General features: G+C 38.1%; 1 protein-coding gene across 4 annotated transcripts in view; it reads left to right on the plus strand.

Annotated features, from left to right (window-relative positions):
- Positions 1-21,585, plus strand: part of LOC129134828 (trypsin I-P1-like) — a 63,919-nt gene that overhangs the window by 28,456 nt on the left and 13,878 nt on the right. Inside the window, exon 1 of one of the 4 annotated variants that reach the window (XM_077174166.1) lies at positions 15,972-15,989. The exons of the other annotated variants lie outside the window; for them this stretch is intronic. The gene's annotated coding sequence lies outside the window, so the exon portion shown is untranslated. Of the gene's footprint in view, positions 1-15,971; positions 15,990-21,585 lie in introns of those variants that run through there. 4 annotated transcript variants of the gene reach the window in all.

Here is a 21,585-nt window from a genome sequence, read left to right on the forward strand (position 1 = left end):
CTGAGCAGAAATTACACAATATTGAAGCTTTTTTTGTTTCTCATACAGCCCTGCCCATGAGTAGGTTGAAAGTGTGGAAGAAGTTGAGATAGGACAGAGCCAGGACAGCTGACCCCAATGACCAAAGGGATGTCCATACCATATGGCATCATGCTGAGCAGTAAGAGCTGGGGAAAGGAGGAGAAAGAGGAAGGATCAGAGTGTTGCCATTTGTCTTCCCATTAAGCGTGATGGAGCACTGCTTGCCTGGAGACGGGAAAATATTTGCCTGTTGATGGGAAGTAATGAATGAACTCCTTATTTTCGCTTTGCTTTACCTATTAAACCATCTTTATCTCAGCCCATGAGTTTTCACACTTCTACCCTTCCGTTCATCTCCCCCATCCCACTGCAGGGGAGTGAGCGTGTGGCTGGGTGGTGCTTAGCTGCCTACCCGGGTTACACCACAACAGTACATTTTTAGTTATCTCTTCCCCCTCAACACCAATATTTCTTTCATAACTGTTCCCAATCCTGCATTATGTTCTTGCACCAAATATTCTTGGTATGCCACATATGCTTGGATAAGGACACTCATAAATACTAATTATTTAATCAGTTGGATGTGCTATTGAAATTTTATCATGAAAACAAGAATCCTTCCAAATCCTCCTTCCAAGTTTATTGTATTAAAAACTGTGGTTTCACAACTCCTTCTACAACTCTGTCTTCTAAGACAAGTGGGTCTAGCAGGTTAACTCCCTCTCATAAAGGAATATTCAGCCTGTGGTCCTCAACTTCCCATTGTTTTTATTGCATGCCCCTAGGTACTGTATATGTGCTATTTTGGGGTGACTAAATAATTCCTGAGAAATGTACACCACCATATTCCAAAGACACACTGTTGTCTCCAAGATGATCTTATAGATCACTCCTGATTTTATGACCCTTTGAGGGGGCAAAAGTACAAATTTCACTTGAAATACTGTATGATCCTACATCTCCTATCGTACCGATTACAAACCCTTACATCACATATTTTTACACCTCCTAAATAGAAATCCAAACCCATGTTCCTGTCACTGCCACTCAACTCACCCAAAATAAGAATTAACCTTATTCACCCTCACCTCACACTGCTGTTTCCTCAGTTCTCTATCCTGTGCTTCCCTGCTTCCATGTCTAGGATACTGCTGTGTTTTAATTCCAGCCACTCAGTAAGTATCACACAGCCACCTGCTCCCCCCTCTCCCCTCAGCAGGATGGGATTGGGAAGTAGAAAAAGGTAAAATTCACAGGTTAAGAATGCTTTAATTATTGAAATAATGTAAAAGATGATGATGATGATGAAGATAGTGAAAAACAATTTAAAAAGGGAAAAAGGCAAACAAGTGATGCACAATACAGTCACTCATCACTCACTGACCAATGCCCAGCCCATCCCTGAGCAGCAATTGGTGGCTCACAGCCAACTCCCCTCCATTTAACTAGTGAGAATAACATTGCATCGTATGGAATGTGTCTTTGGCCACTTCAGGTCAGCTGTCCTGGCCATGCTCCCTCCAGCTTCTTCTGCACCTAGTTTCTGGCAGAGCAAGAGAAATTGAAAAGGTCTTGATTTAGAGTAAGCACTACTTAGCAACAACTGAAACATCAGTGTGTTATCAACATTATTTCACACTAAATCCAAGACACAGCACTGTGCCAGCTACTAAGAAGAAAATTAGTTCTATCCCAGCTAAAACTTGTACTACATCACTTGTTCCATATAATGTATGTCATGCCACCCTTCCAATACCCTATCTATCATCTTTCCTGTTTTTGGATATATGCACACAGATATATTCTCTTAGTGTATGGACCATTTATTGAGTTCATTTAGTCCATGAAATTGGGCTCTATTTGTCATAACAGTCTTTAACAGCAAAGATGGTGTGTGAATTGTTGCATGTTGAAGTCAGTTCTGATTCCATCACTGCTGTGCTTGTCCAGTTTCATCAAAATTCAGTTTTCATTAATGTGACAATCAAAACGAAGTGGGGCTCAAATCTCAGTGTGATGAGCATACAGCCACTGCACAAGTGATAATATATAGTGTTATCTAGTAATTAACATCATGCAATTTAATTGATTGGCTATTCTTACCCAAAATCAAATCCCCCTGAGGCACACACCAGACCTCCCCATCCTCCCACTTTACCCACCAAGGGCACTCAGGCTCCTGAGTAAAAGCAACCCTGTGGATGGATCAGCCTTTGCCTGAGGCAGGAATAACCTAGACTGTTTTCCCTGGAGTATTTTTTATGTCCACTACAGCAACTTTATCCCATTCTACAGTCATAAAAGTTTGGGGAGGGCCAGATCAGTGGGCAGATTGCATAGTGTTGACTAACCAGGTCACCTTTGTAACCTTGTAACCTTTGTTGACTAACCAGGTCCCCCTCATCCATTGCTTTCAGTGTAGTCTTTAACAGTCCATTGCATTGTTGAATTTTTCCAAAGGCTGGTGCATGAGAGGGGATGTAATACACCACTCAGTACCCTTTTCTTTGGAGCAGGGGTCAGTAAGGTTCTGTTGGATGTGAGTCCATTGTCTGGAGTTCTTTCTGGAGTACCATGTTATAGGCATTTGCTTAGCCCTAAACAAGATCTGAACTGAATTCGACAGTAGGCTGGATCCTAGCAGAAGGAGCAGCTTTGTTTTGAGGTAATTCAAAGGATATTCAATACCTTTAAAAATCCCACATGCTACAGTAAACAGCTGGGAGGGAGGGAGGGAGGGAGGGAAGGAAGGAAGGAAGGAAGGAAGGAAGGAAGGAAGGAAGGAAGGAAGGAAGGAAGGAAGGAAGGAAGGAAGGAAGGAAGGAAGGAAGGAAGGAAGGAAGGAAGGAAGGAAGGAAGGAAGGAAGGAAGGAAGGAAGGAAGGATGTTTGTCCCCTATAGTGTCTCTGCAAGGAGAAAAGGTGGAGAGTGTAATTATTAATAGTTCCCAATAGATGGCTCCCGAAACACAGAGGTGACAGCAATGCTGAGCACACAGATCACATGTACCAGATTAGTTTCACAACCAGTGATTCTATCTAATCATAAGCCAGTATTGCATAGAACAACAAAATGACAGCCTTGGCCCAGACCTTGAGAAGGATAGACAGCACAACAGGGAACACACACATCAAGTGAAGTATTATATGAACACACATGCAGAAACTCTGAGAGCAAATAAATCAGCAGTGTGGCCAGTGGCTATTGAACTAATAAAATGAATGCTTAAAACAATTTTGTTTTAATGTGCTCTTGTCAGATCTGTTGTTTCCTCAACTCTTTTTGCCCCACACTGGGCACTAAGAAGGACTATTGTGATTTAACCCCTACTGGCAACTAGGAACTACACAGCCACATGCTCATGCTTCTCCCACCCACAATGGAATAAAGAGGCGAATTGGAAAAATGTAAAATTCGTGGGTTGAGAAAAGAGCAGTTTAATAATAATAGTCATGGTAAAAATAATTTTAAAAGGAAAAGGAGAAAGCAAATTAAAACCCAAAAAAACCAAGTGATGCACAATACTCACCACCCACTGACTCCCCAGCCTACACCTGTGCAGCATTTGGTGGCTTCTGGCAAAAGTCTCCCCAGTGTATGTACTGGGCATGGTGCTCTCTAGTACAGAGTATCCCTCAGGCCAGTTTGTGTCAGCTGTCCTGACCATGCTCCCTCCCAATTTCTTGTGCATCTGCTCACTGACAGAGCATGGGAAACTGAAAAGTCCTTGATTTAGAGTAAGGTCTTCTAAGCAACAACGAAAACATCAGTGTGTTATCAACTTTATTATCATACTAATTCAAAACACAGCACTGTGCCACCTAGTAAGAAAATAACTCCATCCCAGCTGCAATCAGGACAAATATCCCCCTCTGCCTGAACATCACCACCACTCTGTCCTTGCCCGGATGTTCAACACCATCTGAGTTCCTGCAGAAGCTTTAAGGGATTTAGAGATATCATCTCACATTGTGAAAGATTAACAATGAGCAGTGACACCTTGTCTCTGAGCAAGGCAGCCCCTACACTTCAATAGCTGAAAAAGACAGGGTGATGTGGGACATGTATGGAGGTTTTTCGTGGCCTTTTCCAGGAAAAATACACTAGAAACAAATCAGAATTTACTGTACAATAAACAACTACATGTTGATTGCAACATTCTGCCATTTCCCCTTTCTTTTCACTGGCACTGTTATCCTGCACATGGGAGATATCAGTTAAATACAAATTCACTGCATGTCTTTGAAATTTCACACCAAAAAATAAACCAAAACCAACCCAATCCAAACCTTTACAAGAATTTTCTGGAAAATAAATACTGTGAAAATTTAAATATCTTTGCTAACTAAGCCACTGACTAATTTTTTTACGATTTTTAAAAAATTCCTGATTTGATATTTGGTGCAAGAGAGTTTTGGGCTGTTTATAGTGAAGGTAGGAGGTGTTAAAATTGGTTTCTGTGCTGAAACTCACCAACTACAGAACAAAGGATCTTTCAATTCCTAGTAAGAGTTGGACTGTCAGAAAACTAGAGAAAATTCACCCAGGTATCCCCGCATGTATTGTCAAAGTTAGGAGTAAGGAAATTGATTGTGGTCCATGTGAAAGCCTGAAAACAGACTAGAAGTTATGGACAAGAACTTTATGTTGAATTTTGTGAGGGGAAAGCTAAAACTCCATTGACAGTTTATGCAAATTAGGCCATGAAAATCAGTTAATGCTGCAGTTAATAGAAAACAGGTGAAGTCAGCCAAGTGTAGAGAAATGAGGCAGACAAGCAGATTCCAAAGAGGAATGTAATATCTCTTTGAGAGTTGTATGCTTGAACAAAATAGATGCCCAAAAGTTAAATATGAACAGTTTTTACCTGTCGGATGTAGTGGGAAAGAGGAAGAATTGCATGCAGTGGTGCACTCTGGTTTTTAACTTCTGATCTGATAAAGAAAGAAGAAACATACACACTTCTCATTAGACTCAGGAGATGAAGAATCTTGAGAAGCAACCAGGAAGAGATGACAGTGCTGAAGTAGTGAAACCCTATAAAAGTTGGCAGTAAAATGTAAATTTCTAATGTAAGAACAACGAGATATGAGATATGATGTTTATATTGAAAGTTCAAGTGGGAATGTTGAATGTATTATTTTACAGAAAAGAACTTAAATGGACATTAGGTACTTAAAGTCAGATTGTACTCACTTACTTAACTAAAAACTGGATAACTGGATAGAATATTGGAAGTTCTATTCCAAAAGTGATTACATAAAAATTGCACCTTCCTACTCAACAGATTTGATTGCTGTGTTTATTCAGAGTCAATCTATTTACCTCAAAGACAAAAATATGACTTTACAACTTTTATTCCTGTCCTGTCTCCTTGCAGAACCCACACAATTCAGCCAGGGGTCTGGATGTTATTCATTCTTGTGCAACACCTAAATTACTTTGCATCATTCCACCAAATATAAGAGCAATCAGAACAGATACAGTGCAGATATCAGGGATCCAAGTTTTACATTCTGCATTGTGGAGTAGACCACAAAAGATTTTATTGGTTCCTCCTGGTCTTAAAAATCTGACAAATTTGACTAAACATTATTTTAAAATACTGACTTCCCTAAAAGTCATGGGTTTTTCCACTGACTTCAGTCAAACCTGGATCTATGAAGACATAAACTAATTCTCAATCATTTTCTGTCATTTATTGGTGTGAATGCAATTGGACTCTCGGAAAAAAAAAAAATTCTCTGGTTGGTGCTGTTGCTGTTAAAGAGGCTTCATCCAGATTCTCAAATATCTGTCACTTTTTATAATATACAAAGGTATATTTATATTTACGTTTATATATATATATACGTTTATATATTTATATCTACATTTATATTCATTTGTTACACAAAGATACTTACAGAAAATACCTAGAATTGACACCTCAGCAAGGTTCTTTAATTCAGATTGTACTCTCATATTTAACTAAAAACTGGATAAGATGTAAGTACTCCAACTACCTATGCAATGTGAACTATGGAGATTCACCCCTTGATTCTCTCCATTATTCTCTGTTCAGTCTTTTAATCTTCCCAAAGTGAAAAGTGAGGTTTTTCAATTCAACTTACACAAAGTTCTGGTAGCGTGATATAAGCTGAAATTAGAGGTGAACAAATTTTGGCTTTTTCAGACAAAAACTTCTGCTTAAGTCAGAACAGGTCAAAAAGAACAAATTGAGCAAATATCTGAAAATACTTCTCCCAAGAGCTAAAAAAAGTCAACAAAAAGCAAATCTAAAAGGCAAACAACCTGTTCTTCCTCAACTTTACAGTAGAATTGTGCTTAAATGCAATCTATAGCTAAAAATATTGTAATTTAAATGGTAAAGAAAGTTTAAGAAAATTTCAGTGAGTTTCCAGAAACAGGGATCTTTAAAGCAAAGTGAAGAAAAAAAACTGTAAAAGTTTTCTGAAAAGACCCTTGGTCACAGCCTCAGTGATGTAAACTGGAATAGCAATACTAGGAATCCAATCCATTACTATTTTTTTTAAATATCCTATGTAGCATGCTATGGTCTATGACTGGTAAAGGTTTTGGGCTATGTATAAAGAAGGCATATGCATGAAGGGACCATGACAACCATAATAAATTAATTAAAAAATGTCTTATGGCTAATAACCTCTAGGCTTTAAAAAAAAATAAATTATATAATTAACGAACTCAGAGAATATTCTAATTAAAGAAGAATAGACACAAGTTCTACAGGATGGTGCCAATACACATCACAACTAAACAGCAAACTTTGCCAGCAACGTGTAGGGACACTAAATATTGTTGAATGGAAACTCTACAGAAGCAGACTAAGAATATATAACAAATATAACAAATATATATGTAGCAAATATAACAAATATTATTGTGGTACCATAATCAAAATGGAATCTGATCATTTTAGTAATATCCTAAGATGAATTTGGGGCAAAAAAAAAGGGTGATGATTTTAAACAGTTTTTTTAGTGTCAGCACCGAGCATTTGCTGTTTTCATAGCACTCAGATTAGACAATAAAAACAGGGCAGTGAGTCAGTCTTTACCTTCAGCCATTCAATGATGCAATAGTTCTGTTCAAAATGCCTACAGAAAAAGGCTGAAATTGAACAAAACATTGCTTTTTAGCTTGATTACATCTCTGAAAATGTATATCTTTTCAGAAAAACAAAATCAGATGAAGAAAAGGAAGAGAAAAAGAAAAAAGGAAAAAACCTAAAATTATTCCTGTCCTAAAAATGTAATCTTTACCTTTTTAAAACTTTTTTTAAATTGACTATCTTAGCAACTGCTTTCATTTCATAGGGACTGAACTGGCAAACATCAGGCTTTATATTCACCACAGAAGGTGTGAAAGCAGGATGTGTTTAACATACAAAATTATTGTGGTTTAACCCCAGCCAGCAATGAGGTCCACCCCAGCTGCCTTGGCCTTACCTTCCCCTTGGGGGAGGAGGATCAAGAAAAAATGAGATAGGAAAAGTTTTATAACTGAAACACAATGAAATTTAAATATTCTACAAGCAATCCACAACACAGTAATTCACCACTTCCTGACGGATGCCCAGCCCATCCCTGGGCAGCAATCAACAGCTCCTGGCCAGGTCTCTCTAGTTTATATGCTGAGCATGACATTCCATGATGTGGAACATCCCTTTGGCCAATTCAGGTCAGCCATGCTCCTTCCAAGCTTCTTGTGCATCTCCTTGCTGGCAGAGCATGGGAAGCAGAAAAGTTCTTGATTTAGAGTAAACACCACATAGCAACAACTGAAACATCAGTGTGTTATCAATATTTTTCTCATATAAACCCAAAACACAACACAGTGCCAGCTGCTGAGAGGAAAATGAACTCTTTCCCGTATGAAACCAGGACAAGAATTCATTTACTAAATGCCATACACTTCTCTGGTGTTGCTGAGTAACTGAAGACATTTAATTAATAACATAATAAAGTTGACACTCCACAGCATAGGAATAACTTAAAGGAATTAGAAAAGAGCATAGTGGCAATCAGCAGCCTTTGGGATTGGGCAGAGATGAGTAAAGAACGCTAATTTAATCTAATATTTAAAATCATTGTAAGTCAATAAATAATGGTCAGCAGTACTGAAAACAATAATAGGAAGTATACTGCAGAGAACAATGCTGTAACTTTGAAGAATGGAGTAATCCTCATGGTTTAGGGTTTTTCCATGTATGATTTGTGGTATTCCATATCAAATTGAAAAGTGGATTCTGGATTCTTGGCCTAGAGCTGCAGTTCCTTGTAGACGATTCACTGACACAATATAACTGCTTTCTCTCAACACATTCAACTCCCAGGACTGACTAGAAGGCCTCTAAGATGCCAAGAAAGCTGAGTCTTTCTGGAGTCAGCCTGTTTCCATCCTCACACACAGTAGCTCATCCAACAGGGATGAGGTAGTTGAGAACACATAAGCATTTTTTGAATTATGAGGGTGCACCAAGCTGAATATCACACACCAACAATTGCCAGCTGCCCATTGCTGACCTTGTGAGGTGTGTTGACCATGTGATGTTGCAGCTCCCTATCAGAAGCAGTTCTGATGCAAGAAACTTAGAAACCATGGTAGAAACAAGATGTTTTCCCTGAAGAGAGATCACAGGGAAAAGACTGCTGCTCCTTGTTGCTGTCCCATATGCTGCAATCACCTCATTTTGTCAGTTATCATGTTCAAAATCGTGGTTCTTAGAATCATAGAATCATAGAACCATAAAGGTTGGAAAAGACCTTCGGGACCATCAAGTCCTACCCAGCACCACCACCACCACGTTGACTATTAAAATATGTTCTCAAGTGCCATATCCACACATTATTTGAACACTTCCAGTGGTGGTGTGTGGGAAGTCTGTTCCAGTGCTTTACAATCCTTTTGATGAAGTTTTTTTTCCCCCTGGTATCTAATCTAAACCTCCCTTGATGCAATTTAAGGCCATTTCCAGTAGTGGCAATACTTGCCAAAATTGCTCTTTTTCTTTTTTTAGTTCTGCTGATTTGGTATTTCATTCTTTTGTTGGTCATAGTTAAGCAAACTGCAAAAACTCCTTGCAGGGCTCAGAGACCTTTATAATTTACACTGCCAACAGTGACAGTAAACAGATAGCTACTCCCTGTCAGCACTCTCCCTGTGCTCTCTCACAGATGGAGCACTGTTTTCACCACAAGGTATAGAAAATTCACCATATGTTAGAAAGTTTTCAGGCATGAATCATGAAGTCAGAACAAAACATAAGAAAAAAAACCCCTCACCACCACCAAAAAACAAACAAACAAACAAAGAAAAAAACCCCACCAAAAATAAAAAAAAAACCCCTTTTGCTCTTCTTTTTGTTTATTAGAAGCTTCTATGGGCAGGAACAAAATGGGTAATTTCCACTACTAGATGTGTCCAAGAATGAGCTGCCTGCAGAGGAAATTCCACCTGAACATGAGGAAGAACTTCTTTGCTGTGCAGGTGACCGAGCACTTGATTGCTCAGAGAGGTTGTTGAATCTCCCTCACTGGAGATATTCCAGAACCATATGGATGCAATCCTGTGCCATGTACTCTAGGATGACTCTGCTTAAGATGGGGGTTTTTACCAGATTATTCACTGTTGTGCCTTCCAAACTGACCCATTCTGTGAACCCATGTCATTCTTGTGAAAGAACTTCTAGAATGTTCTTCTTTTGCTTTTCCATTGCCAAGCAGAATGGGTTGCAAAGGTACAGACTTCTCTCTTGGACTCTATAAAGGGCTAGATGTATTGGTAATATGATACATTAACCAACATTAACAAGAATTGATTGATTGAACTATCCTTCATAAAGCTTTCTTGTATTCCAATTGCACAAAAAAATTATCAAGTACCAAGATTAAGCTTTAGATGAAAGAATAGTCAAAATAGCTTATAGTTTAGGTGTCATTTCTTGAAATATGATCTCGACTCTGAGTGAAACTGAGTTTCCTTTCTATTGCCACAAGCAATAAGATTCTGCAGAATAAATTAGGATGCTCACTGGAATCTATGTAAATGTGTTAAAGAAATGTCTTCACCATAGGTTTCCCACGGCAGAGTGTCAGATGTCTGATACCAGGAAGAAATAATTTAATATTTGAGTGGTACAACAATAGGATTGGCTCAAGCTGAGTACTTCAAACGAAGGAATCCATAGGAACTATCCTGTTACAAACTAAGTTTCCCACCCCTCATGTGACAGTTTGGTCCAATATTTGTATTAGGGTCTGAGGTCTTCTTGTTCTCTGCTGGCTGTCTTCACTGTCTCTAGGCAGACTATTTCTCCTCTTGTCTCTGAGGCTGCAGCCTCTGCTGATGGAGGTAGTGACCTTCCTTGCTTCCTTATCTTCCTCTGTGAACTAGCTGTGGAGCATCCCTTTATCTAAGTACATAAAAAGCTCAGCATATTTAGGAAAAAGTTTACAACTTGTGGCCTGAGGCTTCAGCATGTGCACCTACTAATGCTAGTAAGGTACACAAAGTGACAAATTCCCTTTCTTCCTTTACAAATGTACTACCTCGGTCCCCATCTTGTAACAACTCCCAGAGAATTCTATTTAGTTTCTGCAGTAAATGATTTTCTACTAGGTCAAAAAGACTGGTAACACGAAGGAAAGCATATCATCACTCTTTCCAAGTCTTCTCATTGTTCTCTTCAGGCATTGAAAGACAAATAGAGATAAAAACCAGCAACAGGAGATGTTTCAGTAAAAACAGGGAGGAAAGGAATATACACAGGGAACAAGTCCATTCAACAAGAAATCACCATCTTCACACAGACATTTATCATAGTAGATTTGCTACCTGAAAGACTCTTACAATAATACAACATAATGAGGTTGCCGGGAAGTGTGGAAATACAAAAAATTAGAGGGTTTTGGAAAACCCTCTAATTTTATAAATTCCCACATATTTATAAATTCTCACTACCTTGCACCACAGTTGGTAGTGATTTGTAGACTTTTGTAGAGGATAGATATGAGCCTCAGACACCCGTGTCCGTGGTCTGGTATCATAGCAAAATTCCATTTTAAGCTATATTTTAAGACAGTATGCTAGACCATGAGACAAAGTGACTAAAATTATGCCCATCAATTTCTACAGACTCTGTCAGAGAATGTTAATGTCAGTCAGAGGAGAATCATGTGTAACAATTTACATGTCACAGCTTGTTCATGAGAATTAGGAAAGGATGGTTCGGTCTTTTTTATTTGACAAGGTAGTAATTTTAGTTAGATCACACTTGATGGGTGAAGCCAAAGTAGTGATAATTAGTCAGAGAATTACTTTTGGAATGACATAATTTAAAAATTATTAATGATGTCTGAACTTTTAGCTGCTATGTGCAATGGAAACTGGGCATAGATTAAGTATTAAAGAGGATAATAAATAGGGAACCTGCAAGGTATACTGACAAGTGATGAGCAGCCATAAAACCAACATTAGGTTCCAAACCCTTTAAACAAAAATCTTATAAAGTGAATTTCTTTTTCACCATTAACATGGTGAAAGATAGCTCTTTATGCAGAGATTACCATTGATTTTTTTGTAAACAATCTCATATTACTCTTAAATTTCATGCAAACAAAAAAAAACCCTTTCCCAATCCTTTGAAAAGGTTTTTAAAACTTGTATACTGATATTGTAAGTTCTTGTAGGATCTTAAAGAACATTTCTTTCTATATCAGTCAAGCCAGGGTGCCTTCCTCTCTGACAGTAGTCACTGAAATTATTCTCCTCTGAGCAGACACCTTGCACTACCAGCTCCTCAAAGGGCACATGAAATTTTTCAGAAGACCCCCTTGCCACTCTCTTGATACTCTGCTGTGGTGGGCATTGCAAGAGTGGTCCAGGGTTCCATTAAGACTTCATAAATGGGAACACCAGTCCCTTATTCAGCACTGATTTCATAATCATCCTCAGCACAAACACTTCACATAATGAACCTCCTTACAAAAACCTTAAATGTAAGCACTATGACTGCAAAGCTGTCATGTTCCTGGAATACTGACTGCCCCCCATCTCTTTAAAAATAGTAAGGGAAGCCAGATGCAGTCACATTCCTCTCTGAATTTAGTGCTTGATTAAATCATAAGCAAATCATCAGACCATGATGAGCAAACCACCCTCTATACCAAATGATGTTGTAATCATCAAAGCAATGCAAAAAATTAAAATCTCAAAGCAAAGGCTGGCTGATTCTAGTATTTTCTAAACATGCATGGATTGTTGATTAATGTATCTTATACAACCACCAAAAGTAGACCAAAGCATATGATTCATTAAAGTCTGCTGGCTGGAACTGCTGATTGATTGCGCTCACATCCTGAGGATCACAAATATTCTGAGGATTTATGGCAGCTGACTCTAACTCACTTTTTAAGTGATAATATTACAACTTTACTGGGTCAAGGAATGAATACTCAATAGGCAGGAATACCAAAACACAGGCATTGACATCAAAGTATAATGAACACATATCAGCATCAATAAAGGTACATAAAAAGATTTTTAAGCAACAGTAGTACATAAAGGTAGTAAAAAAAGCTAGGCAATTATTGGTGGAAAATATCAGTTATATGGATTTATGACAGCTGCCTTTCAGTCACTTCAAGAAGTTACATTAGAATAATAAATAGTCAGACCTATATTTGGTGTATTTCAATTGTTGCAAAATATGAATTCAGTGTAATCAAACTATGCTCTCCAAAAGAAAACAATGCAATAAAGGTTTATTATGCCTCTACCTATTAGGAATTATGTATATAAAGATCTCTGGAAAAGGAAAGATTAGAAACAAAAATTTGACAGTACTTATGGTATGAGTAGACTGCAACCTTATTGATCAGGCTAGCCAGGTTTGCTGCAAACCTAAGCAATAAAAGAGCAGTACAATGTGCACACAATATTATATTTTTTACAAATAAAATTTTTGTAAATTTTAGGTGAACAAACTGAGGAACCCTGCATTTCTGTGATGGCAGTAGATCAAACAAGCAAGTGATCGGAAACGAAATATAATGCAAGATTTCTAGGACTCCATTTATTTAAAGGCTTCTTTATTGTTGCTTCTTTTTCTTCTCAAACAAACTCTTCTTTTGGTCTTTCATCACATACTCATAATCATATTCATGTAACAAACGTATACTTGTGAATCACAGCATTCTGCATTCTGCATTTGGGCACAGCTGCATTTGGGCACCAGCTCTTTCATGCACCAGAGCAGTTGTTGGTTGAGAAGATTTTTTCATACAAGCCTGTGTTTTCATTTTGATTGTTTGGAACACTCCTGCTAAGGAACAACCCCTAGAACTACCACAAAAATAATAAATATTCTATATTAATTTAAGCCTGCAGTCTAAATTAATTAGTATAAAATTAGTAATGAGTAACAATAATTTATTATCACTAATTTATTAATTCGTATTAATATTTTATTATTACTAATTTATTATTTACTAATATTAATTAATATTAAATTAGTACTTTATATTAAATTAGGGCCTACAACAGATTCCCAACAGTGTTGACTATGTAACATTCTTGTATTGATAGGACACCCATGCTGTCCCTCCTTGTTCCTTGCTTTTGTTTCTTTTTGGAACCCACAGCTGTAAACTGAATTTTATCAATGCCAGTATTTTATAAATGCTTCAGTGTTTCATTAAAATGCTTTCTCTGATCCCCTGTCTCTTTGCACCTCACTCTGCCCTGATTAGGAATTGCCCAAGCATAAAAAGTAATAGTCAGCCCCCAGATCTTGGAAGTCAGGGCTGGCTTCAGGTTTCTGCTGAGTTATAAAGAGCAATCAAGCAAGGCAAAAAATTAAGATTGGGAACTTCTTAGACTTTTTTCAGATGAGCTTGTGGCAAAAATCTTCCTGCTTGCTGTGCATCCCTCTTTTACCCTGTTGAGTAAAAAGAAAATGCTACCAAACAAAAAGGAAGTGGAGTGTGGGGATACAGTACTATTCTTTTCTGATTTTTCTGAAGTAAAGCACAAGGGGAGTGTGGGAATCAGTCACATGACACTTTCTGTCTGGTTGAAATGCTGCAGGGATTAAAGGGAGTTAACAGCTGTTCTCAAAGTTTTGTTTTTAAGCATACCATCCTGAATGAAGGAAGCAGCAGCATGGAATAAAGAGCTACATCAATACACATGGGGAAACATACTTTGCCAAAGACATGGAGGCACAGTATCCTCATCGCACAACCCTGCATAAAAAGTATGATGGTTCTCTTGGCTCCAGAAAGTAGCTATTAAGAAAACAAATATTGAAGCTACCAGGAGAATATCCCATTAGTGATGTGCTTAAAATTAATTTTAAGTGAGGTCTCTCTGTTTCACTTGCCAAGAAAACCTAAGGCACCAAATGATCCTTTTGTTTCTGATGCATGCCTTTAATCTCATGTGGCCAGGCAATTGCAAACTGCCAATGCTAGAGAGCACAGAGTTCTGGAAGTCATAAAATATTCCTAGCAGTGATGTCTGGGGCTTTGAAGAGGATCAAAGTAGAGGTGTTTTCTAAACATCCTCTGGGTTAATGGATCGGAAGCAGAACATGATGGTTTTCGTCTTCCTTCACTGCAAACCGAACATGGGATATCCATATAAATGCGGCAAGAATAAATGCAATTTTGCAGCAAAATATGCTTGGTGTTTATTTGTCTTTAACTCATACTTTGACACCTAAGGTGTCAGTTAAGACAGTATATTTTTGCTGTAATTAGGATGGTAAAGGAAGTAAATGCATGTTTCTTCCACTTCTTTTCAAACCTACAGCCTACCAGAAAGAGTTCATCACGTCCTAAGGATAACACAGAAGTAGTAGACTGGCTCTGAGGCCAGTAACTGGTGCTTCAGAAGGAGATGCAAGAAGCCTCAGATTAAACAGCTACAGAATGAGTTTCTCAAAGGGAAAGCTGCCCTGCAACTTTTCTCTCATCCTGGATTAAAGATGACTTTCATCCGGAAACCCATGGGCTTTAACTCTTTTGTAGTTTCTGTTTCTTAAACCCTATACATGCGTTAATCAAAGCCACTGCTTATCAAGGAAACAAATTTAGAAATCCTGTAACTCTTAATGTTTTGGTTTGGTGGTTTGGGGTGTTCAGGGTGGCTTTTTTGTTCTTCATATTTAAAGTCTGTTTCTGCTGGTCACTGTTGGCTGCAAATCTTGTGCCTTGACAGAGCCAATTTTTGTTTCCTGAGACACGATGCCTCTGACAGCTCCCTAGAAGAGCTGCAGCTGTGCACAGTTACACACCTGTGAGCAGGTATGTAAAGCACATGAATATGTGAATATGTAAGCACATTGGCTCTGAAGAACGTTATCTGTTTTTGTAAACATGGATATTATCTTTGTAATCTTTTCATGATTTAAAAATAATGAAACACAGAAAGAAATTCTCCATTCACTATCAATGTCTGCGTTCTGCACTGGCATTAACACCAGCTTGACCAGACAGCTTACCTGAACTAAGAACAGTATGGTCAGCCAAGAGAAAAGACTCAATAATCCTATCTGTCTGACTGTCAGATTGACAGAGATGTCTGACTGAGAGACATAATAGTTTGTTTTATTTTATTCAAGTTTTTCAAATAAAGTGAGAATTTTTTTTTTTAATTGGTGTGGGCTTGTGAAAAAATACCTTCCATAACTGGAGAAATCCATGAAAACTTCTCATTTGAGGCCTGAAAAAGATACCAGGCATACCTGAGCTCTGAAAAACTGAGCTAACATGCAATGGGCGTGGATTTTGCTGCTATTTGGTCCAATTCAACTTCTCTTCTATATTTGTCCAGGGGAAGCCAAATTCTCCATTTGTCGTGGAAACCAACAGCATCAACAGAAGGATCTTTACTAACATCAATGAAAGAAGAAATATAAATCTTGTTTGATGTTCACTTCCAAGGTCTCTAGCCCTGTTTTAGTTGTCTTTGTCAGCCAGACAATTCAGAAGGTACACAGAGCATATGTGTGACATGCCTGTAAGATTTAATGGCTTTCAGATAGCTGACTGAGGAAAAGCCAAAGCAAAGATTTTCTTGGGTTCTTGAACTCATTCCCATCTGGGGCTAGCTTGCAGCAAAAGTTTCTAATGGCTTAATAGTATAAATCAGTACATATGAATAATTTTATAAGTCTCAGGTTTCTGTGAATTCTCTGAATGAGTCCATCTTATTTAAAACCTCAGGAAGTGATTGAGTCACCATGTGAAAGATCGAAGACCTTGTTCTGAGAAAGAGAAAAATGAAATACAGTAAAAAACTAGCAGAAAACTGAGAAAAGAGAAAGGAAAGCTGTTTTTAAAGACTACTTATAAGCATTCAGTAGGAGCATATAAAGACTGGACATAGTATGAACTGACCCCTGACAAAAGCTGGATAATGTGTAGTAGTTACAGTAAAGGACTCTGTTTACTTGGCCAATTTTTGCTCTGAGTTTGACAAATGTAAAATGCATGCTATGAATGCAAAACCTTGCAAACCACCCCTCTAAGCATGCTCTACCTGTGACTACTAATAACAAGCTCTGGGGCTAAGTGGTAAGTTCCACCAAGAATCATTGGCCATGCACGTTGCCATGCAGATGCATTTTACTGGGAGAGGTGGAAATACAATTATGCAAAATAAGTTGCTTTAAAATAAAGATTGAATAGCAAGAAAAACTTTTCCTAATTAGATGGGTTTTGAGTTAAGTCCTCTCTTGCTATGGACTGCCTCTGGATCAGAGGCAAAAAGCAGCCTTGAGACTAAGTTTCTGTGATCAGGCTCAGTCCTATGTTAACATGTATAAACGGTTTTGGGAGCAGATTTTGTTTCATGTCCTGCCAAGAGTACAGGCAAGCCAAGATAATTTTTGACCACTTATATCCAGCTGTGCAGGAAGCCACATGAGTTTCTATATCAGTAAAACACCATCCTACTCAGAGAGCATCCAGAATGCCTCACATGATTAAAATTTTGTTTTGTTTACAGTTACAAAGAGATCCATTTTAGCATCCAGAAGTGGGGAAATAAGTAGGGTAACAGAATGTAAAGGGAACACTCCAGAGACAAGCACACCAAAACATTACCACATTCATTGTCAACTGCAATAAAACATCATAGCAGTGCCCTTCAGTATGCCCTGAAGCTGCAGTATGCTGCACAATAAAATATTTAATAATTATCGCTTAGTTTAAAAAAGGCTAGAATAACATTATGTGAAAGCCCGAACAGTGAGAGCAACTCAAATAAGAAAGAGCTCTGAAATCACAGGATGTGATCCAGAGAGTATTTTTATTCCAAAGACATTAATGTGTTGGTCAAACTGATTAAAGTATCATCTTCCTGCCAATGACTTCCTATGGACCTCAAATAACAGAAGTTCTGCCTGACGTGTTGGGTTACAATACCATATAAACCCAATTATAGAACCTTGAAATCAATTCAGAGCTGTAAAGAATTGTGCTGTCCAATAAGAATGACATTTCCAAGTCCCATGAGCACTAGCTCTTAATATAGCAATAGAGAGAGACAGGAATAATAAATACCCTTGAGCTTGATTCCACTGTTAACTGACCTGCACTTGCAGAATTGCAAATGGAAGTTTTGTCTCCTTCACAAATGGCTTGCGTCAAAGCATTGCCTTTCTGTATCTTTTTCGTCTAACTTCTAAGAGTGTTATCTACAACTTGCCTGTAGAGAATATAGACTAGCTCTAAATAGTAGCTTTGCAACTCAGGATGCATGTTAGGGCTGATACAGCTTTTATACCTTAAGATTACTCCTATCCTGAAGACTGAAATAGCATTGAATTAAAACTGTGGTCTTATTTAAGAAAATATACCATCCTTTGGAGGACAGGGAAAAATGTCAAAAACTGTGTCTTTTTTTCAGTGAAATTCATAGCAGTATTACATAGTAGTAGTCTGTGTCTGTAAGACTATGTATCAAGCAGACTTTGTGAATGGGATACTCTCCTAATAGTAAATCCTTCCCCTCTGGGGTGCAGATCATGAGATGCATCGCAGAGGGGAAGGATTTACTTTTCACTAAGTTCAGTGGATGCAGAGGAGCTCTAGTCCCTTAATCATTTAGGTCTAGTGAACAACCTTCACTGTGCTCCTGTTAACCAAATCATGGAGCTTGAAATAATCTCATAAACAGACTCTGGGGCTTGGAATTGTGTGGACTAGGATAAATATGTCCTGAATAAGATTGTGTAAAACATTTGGTCTGTGACACAGCTGTTGAAACCATTATCATTTAGCAATTATATCATCATAAAGATGTCAACTGTGCAGTGCTTACTGGTAGCATTCCAGATTCTGGAATCCCATGCCAAACACTTATCTTGCTTGCTTTCCCTCTGCAACGGAAAGAATTTTATGTTGAGAGACCCTTTTCGTGCAGTAGTTCAGGAGTGAACTGCCCAAAGAGACTTTTTGAAGAGACCGTGAAAAAGAATATGGAATATTTTTTGGGATAGCAAGGATCAGAATGGTTGAGCTAGGACTTTCATATCTATTCCCACAGAATCTTTCCTTCAAACCCTTCCTGGTTTCCTACACACTGGCTCCAGGAAGCAGTGAGATGAATTCTTCACAGCTCTGTTCTCTGTGGAACTACAAACACTTTCAACTGTTTTTATTTTCCTCAGGCATTTTAACAAGATTAAAGAGGGAAAAAATGCAGAAGAGAAACAGAGAGGTGAAGAAAGAGAGAGCTGCTTAGTGAATGAATGGTGACCCACAAGATAATTCTTCTTCCTGCTTAGAATTAATTTCGCTTTAATGGTTGTTAAGCGGGATTTGTATAATAGGTTGTGTCTTTTAAAGCATTTAATTTACACAAGCTCAGACATTTCAGAAGGACCATTACAGACTTAGCTGTCTCTTCTGTTTAGCTTCTTCAAGAGAAAGTAAAAAGTAAATTGGCATTATGATTTGAGGGGACCTATCACTTGAAGTAGTCTGGGCTTAGATAGGCATAGATTCCAAAATTTGAGGACAGCTTGTATGTCTACAGGGTCAAGGAAAAGTGAAGTTTTTACTTTTCAGTGGTCTGTGTCATCTTTATAGAACTAATGGTGACAGAAATTACAGTCTTGCAGCTAAAATGGCACATAAAATCTCTCCTAGTTGACTTTAAAGTCAGTAAATGGAATATATATTCCTGGTAGCTTCAGCGGGTAATATAACTATTCCTATGAGATTAGGACTAGGATTTACTTCTTCCAACTTACTAAGAGTGCTAGGAGTGCAGGACCTCAATCATAAACCCATACAGTTTAATGGAACAATTTATCGTTTTTAATGTATCTTAATTCAGTACACTGCAGGCAGCATAACAGCAACTTCCAAAAGGAAAGTTGAAATGTAGTGCAGGTACAAAGAGTCAACTTATTTGGTACAGCAAAACATATCTTCCTCTTTCCTGGGTGTGTGAGAGTCAATTTAGAAATTATAATTTATTTATGCAAACATCTCAAAAATTAAAAGAATATTTAAGACTCTTCATCTTTGAGATTCCATTTGTGGAATCACGGTGAATATCTTGAGTTTGGAAAGAATCTCTGGAGATTGTCTAGGCTGACCTCTGCTCTGGAATAATAGTCAGCTAGAGCAGCTTGCTCAGTATTTAATCAGGTTTGAAACATCTCCAAAGATATTAAATATCAAAAGATATTCAAGGGCTGTACAACATAGCTGGGTAACCTCTTCCTGTGTTTGACTACCCTTACAGTAAAAAATGAGGGGGATTATTTTTAAACAGAATTTTCAGGAATTGAATTTATGCCTCTTACACTAGTGAGAATAGCTGATATTGTTTTCTTTATTCACGCATCCATATCCATCAATAAGGCTCTTCCTGAACCTTCTTTTTTAAGGCTAAGTAGTCCCAGATCTCTCAGCCTCTCCTCATATGGAAGGTGCTCCAGCCCCTTCATGATCTTAGCGGGCCTTTGCTGGACTTGCTCCAGCATGTCCCTATAATTCTTGTGCTGGGGAGTCCAGAACTGAATACTTATCTCAGATGTGATCTTCCTGGTGCATAATAGGGGTAATGACTTCCTTCATCTGGGAATACTTTTCTTAGTGCAGTCAGAAATGCTGTTGGACTTATTTGCTGCAAGGGCATGTTGCTGACTCATCTTCAACCTTTCCTTGAGAACTCCTACATCCCTTTTTTTCTGCAAAGCTGCCTTCCAACTTTGGTACATGAGGTTATTCTTTCCCATGTACAGGATGTTCCCTTTCTCTCAACAGGTGTATCAATCAGTCCTCCCAGTTTTATATCATCTGCAAAATTGCTGAGGGTGGACTCTGTCCATCTGCCCAACTCATTATTGAAAATGTTAACTTGTGCTGTACAAAAGATGGATGGCATCAATCATCATTTGCAGCCACTGCAGTGAAGAATGATATGTAACAATAGCAAAAGTTCTCCATAGCAAAGAGTAGTTTAGCAAATATATCATCCATTTCCTGGCAAACATGTCTTCTGCAGTGACAGAGTTCTCTTGAGAACAGTCTTATAAATAAGAGCATATTCCTCTCAGGAAAAAAAAAAAACACCAAAAACAACCCCCAAGAAACAACAACAAAAAAACCCCACCCCAAATAAAAACCAAACCAAACCAACCAAACAAACAAATGAAAAAAAAAATCTCCCCAAAAAACCACCAAAGAAACTGGTGGGTGCAGGACAAAGAAACTGTGATAAAGAACTGACTTGCAGAAAAAAAGGAGTCAGCAACAACTTTTCCAGGCACTGATGCCCTGTGTCTACTTATGTATCTTCACCAGAAAGGTATTAAATAGCTAATTGCTTACTTAAAATGAACTTCTCTGCAAGAGCTTCATTGCATGAGATTTCCCTGACAAGACAGGAACCTTGCTGGGGAAGCCTGGCTGACTCCAGACTCTGTGATTTTGGTAATCTTTAAAGTGAGACTTCTGCTCTTGATTAGCCTTACTCCTGAGAGAATTTTCTTGAGTGTCATACTAGTAACACCTCATATAATATATAGTAAGTAGAAAGCAATTGTCTGAGTTTTAATTCATAGTCCTTAGAAAGTTAATAAAACATTTGGGCAGGGGGAAGAAAATAGTCAAAAGGCCTCACAAATCCAGAACAGTTTTTTGAATTAATTAAAAACTTAAGAAATTTGTCCTGCTGGAAATCATCCTAACCTCTCTGCAGATTTATACACTATAATAAATTACCAGCTGCATTTGAAGAGTTCTCTCTATCTCTACAACTGTAAAATGACATGTTATAGCTTTGCTGGAACTGAGACACCAATATTAAGTGTAAGGTCCACAAAACCCTTTCACCTTTAAATTGTATTGAAACCCAGAACATTTCAATACCACATTCATTTGCTAGTCTAAAGCAAGACAACTGGCTAATGAGGAGGAATCAGTCACGGGCATAAGATGAGGCTGAGTGAGCAGCATGAGGACTAAAGTGCTAAACTAGTGACCCAAAGATGTGGTGGGGGACAAAAAGGGGTTGGGA

The sequence above is a fragment of the Agelaius phoeniceus genome, chromosome 2, assembly GCF_051311805.1.
Source record: "Agelaius phoeniceus isolate bAgePho1 chromosome 2, bAgePho1.hap1, whole genome shotgun sequence".
Lineage (NCBI taxonomy): Eukaryota > Metazoa > Chordata > Aves > Passeriformes > Icteridae > Agelaius > Agelaius phoeniceus.